The following is a 7,500-nucleotide window of genomic DNA, read 5'->3' as shown; positions in this document are numbered from 1 at the left end:
CTGTTGGGGTGTGTTATCAACTCCATTACCATTTCCAAAGATCTCGGTGTGAGCCTATTGTTTGGTTCAGTCGGTTGCCAGAGCAAATGTGGACCTGAAAGGACAGTGAGTTCAGAGAATTCACACTGAAATCATCACTCAGGGACTTGAGGCAGAAAACTAGCCAGCCAGCCTCTGGATAGACATGGCTCAGCAGTTCAGAGAACCAGGCCATCGCAAATAGTTCACAGACTTGCAGATCCCTTCCCCCCACCGCACCCCTCCCCCAACCCCACCCAAACATAGGGAGAGAAGGCAGTGAGGGGGAGGGGGAGGTGTTGTGAGAGAATTTAGATAGCTGGAGACTTCATTCATTTACTTCTTTTATTGAGTGTATGGTGAAAGAGGGAAAATGGCTCAAAAGGGAGGGAGGGCAGACCATCTTCCCATGCTGGGATCATTCATGCTTTAAGAAGGAATGCAGGAGGCTGGAGGCTCAGCGGTTAAGAGCCTTGACTGCTCTTCTGAAGATCATGAGTTCAAATCCCAGCAACCACATAGTGGTTCACAACCACCCACAATGAGATCTGGTGCCCTCTTCTGGTGTGTCTGAAAACTGCTACAGTGTACTTACCTATAATAAATGAATCTGAAGAAGGGGGAGGAGGGGGAGGGGGAAGGCAGCCAGTCAGTCCAAAGGTGCTGGTGTGCACTCTAGGTGCTTTATCAAAAAGCCTTTAGTTCTGCTCTCCCATTTGATTCCCAAAAAGCAGTCTTGGAACCCTGTGCAGAGATAGATAGAAATGGCAACCACAGCAAACAAGCTAGTTAGTGAGTGAGTGAGTGAGCAGAGCAAGAGAGCTGGCTGGCAAAACACACAAAGCCAAAAGAAATGTCTGTCAAGTTTGGCCCCACAAAACAAAGCAAGCTCACATACATTCCCTGAGACTCATCCCTGGCTACAGGGAGTGTGATGTCCCTGAGTATTTTTGGAAGAAAGAAAGAAAGAAAGAAAGAAAGAAAGAAAGAAAGAAAGAAAGAAAGAAAGAAAGAAAGAAAGAAAGAAAGAGAGAGAGAGAGAAAGAGAGAGAGAGAGAGAGAGAGAAAGAAAGAAAGAAAGAAAGAAAGAAAGAAAGAAAGAAAGAAAGAAAGAAAGAAAGAAAGAAGAAGAAAGAGAGAAAGAAAGAAAATATTTTAAAAAATATTATTTGGAAAAATATTACTTTAAAAAATCATATTTCCAGGAAAAATATTCCTTGGAAATATGATTTCTTTAATCTGTGTACCCAAGACTAACACACACACACACACATGCACACAAACATGGAGCTACTAGTGGAATAGAACTTAACAGAATCCAGTGCAGAAGGGTGAGGATTCACTGAAAAGTCACCAGCAGCCTTGGCACACATGTTTTTCTCTTGCTTTTTGTCTATTACTTCTTTATTATTTTTAGGATGTGGGGGTCTTTCAAGACAGTGTTTCTCTGTGTAGCCCTGGGTGTCTTGGAACTCACTCTGTAGACCAGGATGGCCTGGCATGCACAAATCTGCCAGCCTCTGCCTCCAATGTGGTAGGATTAAAGGTGTGCCCCAACACTGCCCGGAAGTCTATTACTTTTAAATGCCAGATGAGTCCATTCTTTTACATTTTTCTGTTTGTTTGTTAGCTGATTTGATTTTATGTTGTTTCCCTGGAGGTGTACATGGAAAATAAATAAGTAAAGATCTCTGAAACACAAATCTGGGGCTGGTACTAGCTGGCCATGGAATCCTATACACACACATGGAGTATTAATTTACAAGCAGGTACATACTTACCTGTGGGGGAGAGGGACATGAAAGAGTTTCCACAGCCTTTTTATTGGTGGTCTGGGTTAGGATTTCTTGTTTATTTCTTTGTTTGTTTGTTTGTGTGTTTGATTTTTTTTTTTTTTTTTTTTTTTTGAGACAGGTTTTCTCTGTGTAGCCTTGGCTGTCCTGGAACTCACTTTGTGGACCAGGCTGGACTTGAACTTAGAAATCTGCCTGCCTCTGCCTCCCAAGTGCTGGGATTAAAGGGGTGTTCCAGCACACCTGGCTTCCTTGTTTATTTCTAAAAATCCTTGGAAATATGATTTCTTAATCTGTGTACCCAGGACTAACACACATACACACATGCACACAAACATGGAGTGAGAGAGAAAGATAAGGAGGAATGACATGAAGTTTAGGAAAAAGAGATATTAATGGATTAATATTACTTCTATACATAAATACACATGTTTTTTAAAAAATATTTTTTATTATGTATTTTCCTCAATTACATTTCCAATGCTATCCCAAAAGTCCCCCATACCCTCCACCCCTTGTTTTCTTAAAGAGAGAATTACAGTAGACCTGAGGCAATTGTGGACCACACCTTTAGCCTCAGGCAGATTTCTACATTCAAGGTCACCCTGGCTTAAGGAGTGACTTCCAAGTCAGCCAGGGCTACACAATGAATCCCTATCTGAGATTTTTTTTTTTTTATTTTGAAAAAGGGTTTCTCTGTGTAGTCCTGGAACTCACTTTGTGGACCTGGAATGACATGAATTTTAGGAAAAAGAGATATTAATGGATTAATATTACTTCTATACATACATACATACATACATACATATAATCATACATACACACATAATTTTTTCAAATAGAATTAGAGTAGACCTGAGGCAATTGTGGAACATACCTTTAACCTCGGGCAGATTTCTGTGTTCAAGGTCACCCTGGGTTACAGAGTTAGTGTCAAGTCAGCTAGGGCTACACAGAGAAACCGTATCTCAGTAAAAAGAAAAAAATAATAGAAAGAAAGAGAGAGAGAGACAGAGAGAGAGAGAGAGAGAGAGAGAGATTTAAAAAAAAAAAAAAACTTAGTCTGGGCAGTGGTGCTTTTAATCCCAGCATTTGGGAAGCAGAGGCAGACAGATTAATATGTTCAAGGCCATCATGGTCTACAGAGTAAGTTCCAGGACAGCCAGGGTTACAGAGAGAAAGTGCATCATGAAAAAACAAAGCTATATTAAATAAATAAAATTTAAAAATTAAAAAATAGCCGGGACTGGTGGCACATACCTTTAATCCCAGCACTCCGGAGGCAGAGATGGGAAGATTTCTGGGTTCGAGGTCAGCCTAGTCTGCAAAGTGAGTTCCAGGACAGCCAGGGCTATACAGAGAAACCCTATTTCGTAAAACAAAAAATAAAATTAAATTAAATTAAAATTACAATTACAATTACAATTAAAAAGAATTAGAAAAAAAGATTACAGAAATCAAACATAAACCACTAGATGGCATGTAACCACAATTACAGCAGAAATATTGCACACACACACACACACACACACACAAACTCTGTCATAAAATCGAATGTGCCTTCATGATCAAAGTTCGATAGTCAATACTGCTAGAAGAATCATAAGTCTGAAAATAAAAGCCAGAACCTTTTCTGCTTTTGTTTTCTTTTGCCCCAAGATAGGGTTTCTCTTGATGTAGCCCTGGCATCCCTGCCTGGAACTTGCTCTGTAGGCTTGGGTAGCCTCAAACTCACAGAGGTCCTCTCTGCCTGCTTCTGCCACCTACACATCCAGGCAGAAGCTAGAATCTTTTTTTTTTTTTTTAACCTTCTTTTCTTTTATTTGTTTGTTTGTTATTATTACTATTAGTTTTCAAAGTATGTGTGTGTGTATGTGCTCTATCTGCTGCCTAGATGACTGCATGACAGAAGAAGGCACCAGAACCTAGGTGAATCCACCATGCAGTTCCTGAAAATTAATTAAAAGAAAAAAAACAAAAAAAGGAAATTCAAATCACATAGCAAGTAGAAATCTGCACAGCTGTCAGAGTGTTATTTAAGGCTTACTGTAAATAATAAAAATTGTTATGTGTCTTTTATCCAAAAACAGAAGGGAGGTGGTGTGCCTGCATATGGAAGGTGACAAGTGGGTGGCAGCCATCTTGTCCTCTGACTGACATCTATCCTCATAAAGATGGAGGTGGCTGACTGTCACGTGACCTAATGCTCAAGGTAGCTTTTGTGTCCAGCCTCTAGGTGGCCTAGTTTGCATGTGCAGAAAGGTGAGGAGGCTCCCTAAAGCAGCCAGAACCCTTGACCATCCACAGACAGCCTCATACTGTCTTTTGTTATACTTTTAAATGCCAGACTCTGAATTGGTCAGTCTAAATTCTTTTGGTTTAATTAAATTATAATTAAAATGCATAATAAATGAAAAATATAACCAGTCATTCTGAAACCCCTTTTGTGTAACTCAGACTGTAGAATAAGCTAGCTGCAAAGTTACAGTGATCCACCTCCCTCTGCCAGCACTGCCACAACCACTGCCTGTCAAAAGCAAAAATCATAAAAAGGAAGAGGGGAGAGGGAACAAAAATAAGAAGATAAGAATCGCCGGGCGGTGGTGGCGCACGCCTTTAATCCCAGCACTTGGGAGGCAAAGGCAGGCAGATTTCTGAGTTCGAGGCCAGCCTGGTCTACAAAGTGAGTTCCAGGACAGCCAGGGCTACACAGAGAAACTCTGTCTCGAAAAACCAAAAAAAAAAAAAAAAAAAAAGAAGATAAGAATCGTAGCCGGTCATAGTGGTATACAACTTTCATGCCAGCATTTGAAAAGCAGAGGCAGGCTCTTACTGGATTGAGGCCTACAAAGTGTCTTCAAGACAGCCAGGGCTGCTTACACTAAGAAACTATGTATGAAAAGAATAAATTTAAGAAAGAAAAAAAAAAAGAAAAGAAAGAAAAAAAAAGAAAAGAAAGAAAGAAAGAAAGAAAGAAAGGAAGGAAGGAAGGAAGGAAGGAAGGAAGGAAGGAAGGAAAGAAGGAAGGAAGGAAGGAAGGAAGAAAGGGAGAGGGGGGAACAGAGAGAGGGAGCAGAAGAAAAAAAGAAAGAAAAAAAAGAAAAAGAGAAACAGGCGTCTTTAGGAGTTAGTGTTACTTGATTGGAGATATCATTTCTCTGTGTAGGCAGGCAAGCAGGCAGACAGCCATAGTTGTTTGCTTTAGTTTAGCTTGGTTTGGTTTTCAGGAAGTGTTGCCGAGGTCATACACAAGCACAGGCCCAAGAAATAAATAAATAAATAAATAAATAAGAAACACACATCTGGGAGGGGGGGGCTAGCTTGGCCATGGAGTCACACACACACACACACACACACACACACACACACACACACACACACACTAATAAAATCAGGACATCCAGTGTCTTGGCCATCAATAGTGTGACATTCATGTCTTAACTTGCAAACCAGAAAGTCAGTTGCCCACGTACAAGTCTCTTTCTTCCAAGTAAGATGTCAGTTCCCAGGGAGGCCTTGGGAACTTACACTTTACTCACTCACACCCTACTCAAAATAGAAGTCTGATTCTAAGTAGTCTGTGCACTGAATCGGTGGTGTGGGTGTCTCTCTTGTGTTAGGGCAGGGCGGGGGTTCCATCCCCAGTGCAGGTTCTAGGAGCAAATGCCAGAAAAGTATACACATGTGCGGGTGTAGGAAATGCTGCTGGGTGGTCAGTTTGAGTCCAAGCCTATTGCAGATAACTATAGAACAAAGGAAGCAGTTCGATTGGCTTCTATCTTGATTGGTTTCTGAGGACACATCCAAGGAGAATATGTAATCAATTCTGGCAGTAACAGCAGAAACAAGCTGTGAGAAAGTGTCCTTATAATAGTAGTTAACAGCACAAAATGGCAGGCTAGCCAGGTAAGAGGTTACCTAGCCCTTATCTAATCTGAAGTAGGCCTTCACATTCCATCTAGGCCTTACTCTTTTACCTATACCTTAACAGCCAGCAGCTTTGCCCTCTGAGCACAGGCATGTATAGATCAATGAATATCTTTCTCTGTATTCATTTATTTATGAGAGACAAAGTCTCTGTACATGGTGCAAAAACATACAAGACAGACCAGGCCGGCCACTCAATAATTTCTGCAGGCATGTGATGGAGGTAGGGTAGGCAAGTGGCATCCAAACTGTGTGAGCAGTTCCATGCCACTTAGTTATCATTATTTGTTTTATGTATGTATGTATGTATGTATGTATGTATGTATGTATGTATGTATGTGTGTGTGTGATTACTTAGTTAGTTTCGTATTTAATTGAACCAGGGTTATTAGGGGGGGGGGAGGAAATTTTTTTCTATATATACAAGCAATTGTAATTTGTTATAGTGTCCCTCCCTTTTGTGAAGTTTGGATTGGGTTTTGCTTGGGATTGTTTGTTTGTTTGTTTGTTTGTTTGTTTTTCCTACAGGGTTTCTCTGTGTAGCCCGGGCTGTCCTGGAACTCACTCTGTTGACCAGGCTGGCCTCCAATTCAGAAATCTGCCTGCCTCTGCCTCCCAAGTGCTCCCAAAGGCATGTGCCACCACTGCTCTGCTGTACTATTTAAACAGCCCACCCCACCCCACCCCCAAAAAAAGAGCAACAGCAAAACTTTACTGACTGCATATCCAATCCAACCACTCCCAGCTAACTTAGGTAATGTGCGTTTCTGTGCCAGTTGATTTTATATATATATAAATACTGTGTGTGTGTTTGTGTGAAATACAATACAATAAAATAAAATTAAGATGCTCAATTTCTTCACAAGCTTTGTTTTATTTTATTTTTGAAGGTTTTATTTATTTTTTTATTTATATGAGTACACTGCAGCTGTCTTCCAACACACACCAGAAGTGTGCATCGGATTCCAAAGTCACCATGTGGTTTGTGGGAGTTGAACTCAGGACCTCTGGAAGAACAGTCAACGCTCTTCAGACCTTCACACACGTTTTATTTTATTAAGCATTAAACATGAAGTAGAAATCATTTAGATATTGTCCAGATTGGCCTTACCAATTCCTAAATTGCTGGCAGGGTGAGACTTCTAGTGACAGTCTTCTAGTGAGCGGAGGCTTCCTCTTTCTGTTGGGGTGTGTTATCAACTCCATTACCATTTCCAAAGATCTCGGTGTGAGCCTATTGTTTGGTTCAGTCGGTTGCCAGAGCAAATGTGGACCTGAAAGGACAGTGAGTTCAGAGAATTCACACTGAAATCATCACTCAGGGACTTGAGGCAGAAAACTAGCCAGCCAGCCTCTGGATAGACATGGCTCAGCAGTTCAGAGAACCAGGCCATCGCAAATAGTTCACAGACTTGCAGATCCCTTCCCCCCACCGCACCCCTCCCCCAACCCCACCCAAACATAGGGAGAGAAGGCAGTGAGGGGGAGGGGGAGGTGTTGTGAGAGAATTTAGATAGCTGGAGACTTCATTCATTTACTTCTTTTATTGAGTGTATGGTGAAAGAGGGAAAATGGCTCAAAAGGGAGGGAGGGCAGACCATCTTCCCATGCTGGGATCATTCATGCTTTAAGAAGGAATGCAGGAGGCTGGAGGCTCAGCGGTTAAGAGCCTTGACTGCTCTTCTGAAGATCATGAGTTCAAATCCCAGCAACCACATAGTGGTTCACAACCACCCACAATGAGATCTGGTGCCCTCTTCTG

This window comes from Mus caroli, unplaced genomic scaffold (genome assembly GCF_978045245.1).
Source record: "Mus caroli unplaced genomic scaffold, Mus_caroli_1 scaffold_33, whole genome shotgun sequence".
In the NCBI taxonomy this organism is placed as follows: domain Eukaryota; kingdom Metazoa; phylum Chordata; class Mammalia; order Rodentia; family Muridae; genus Mus; species Mus caroli.
Note: the sequence above shows the minus strand (reverse complement) of the source record.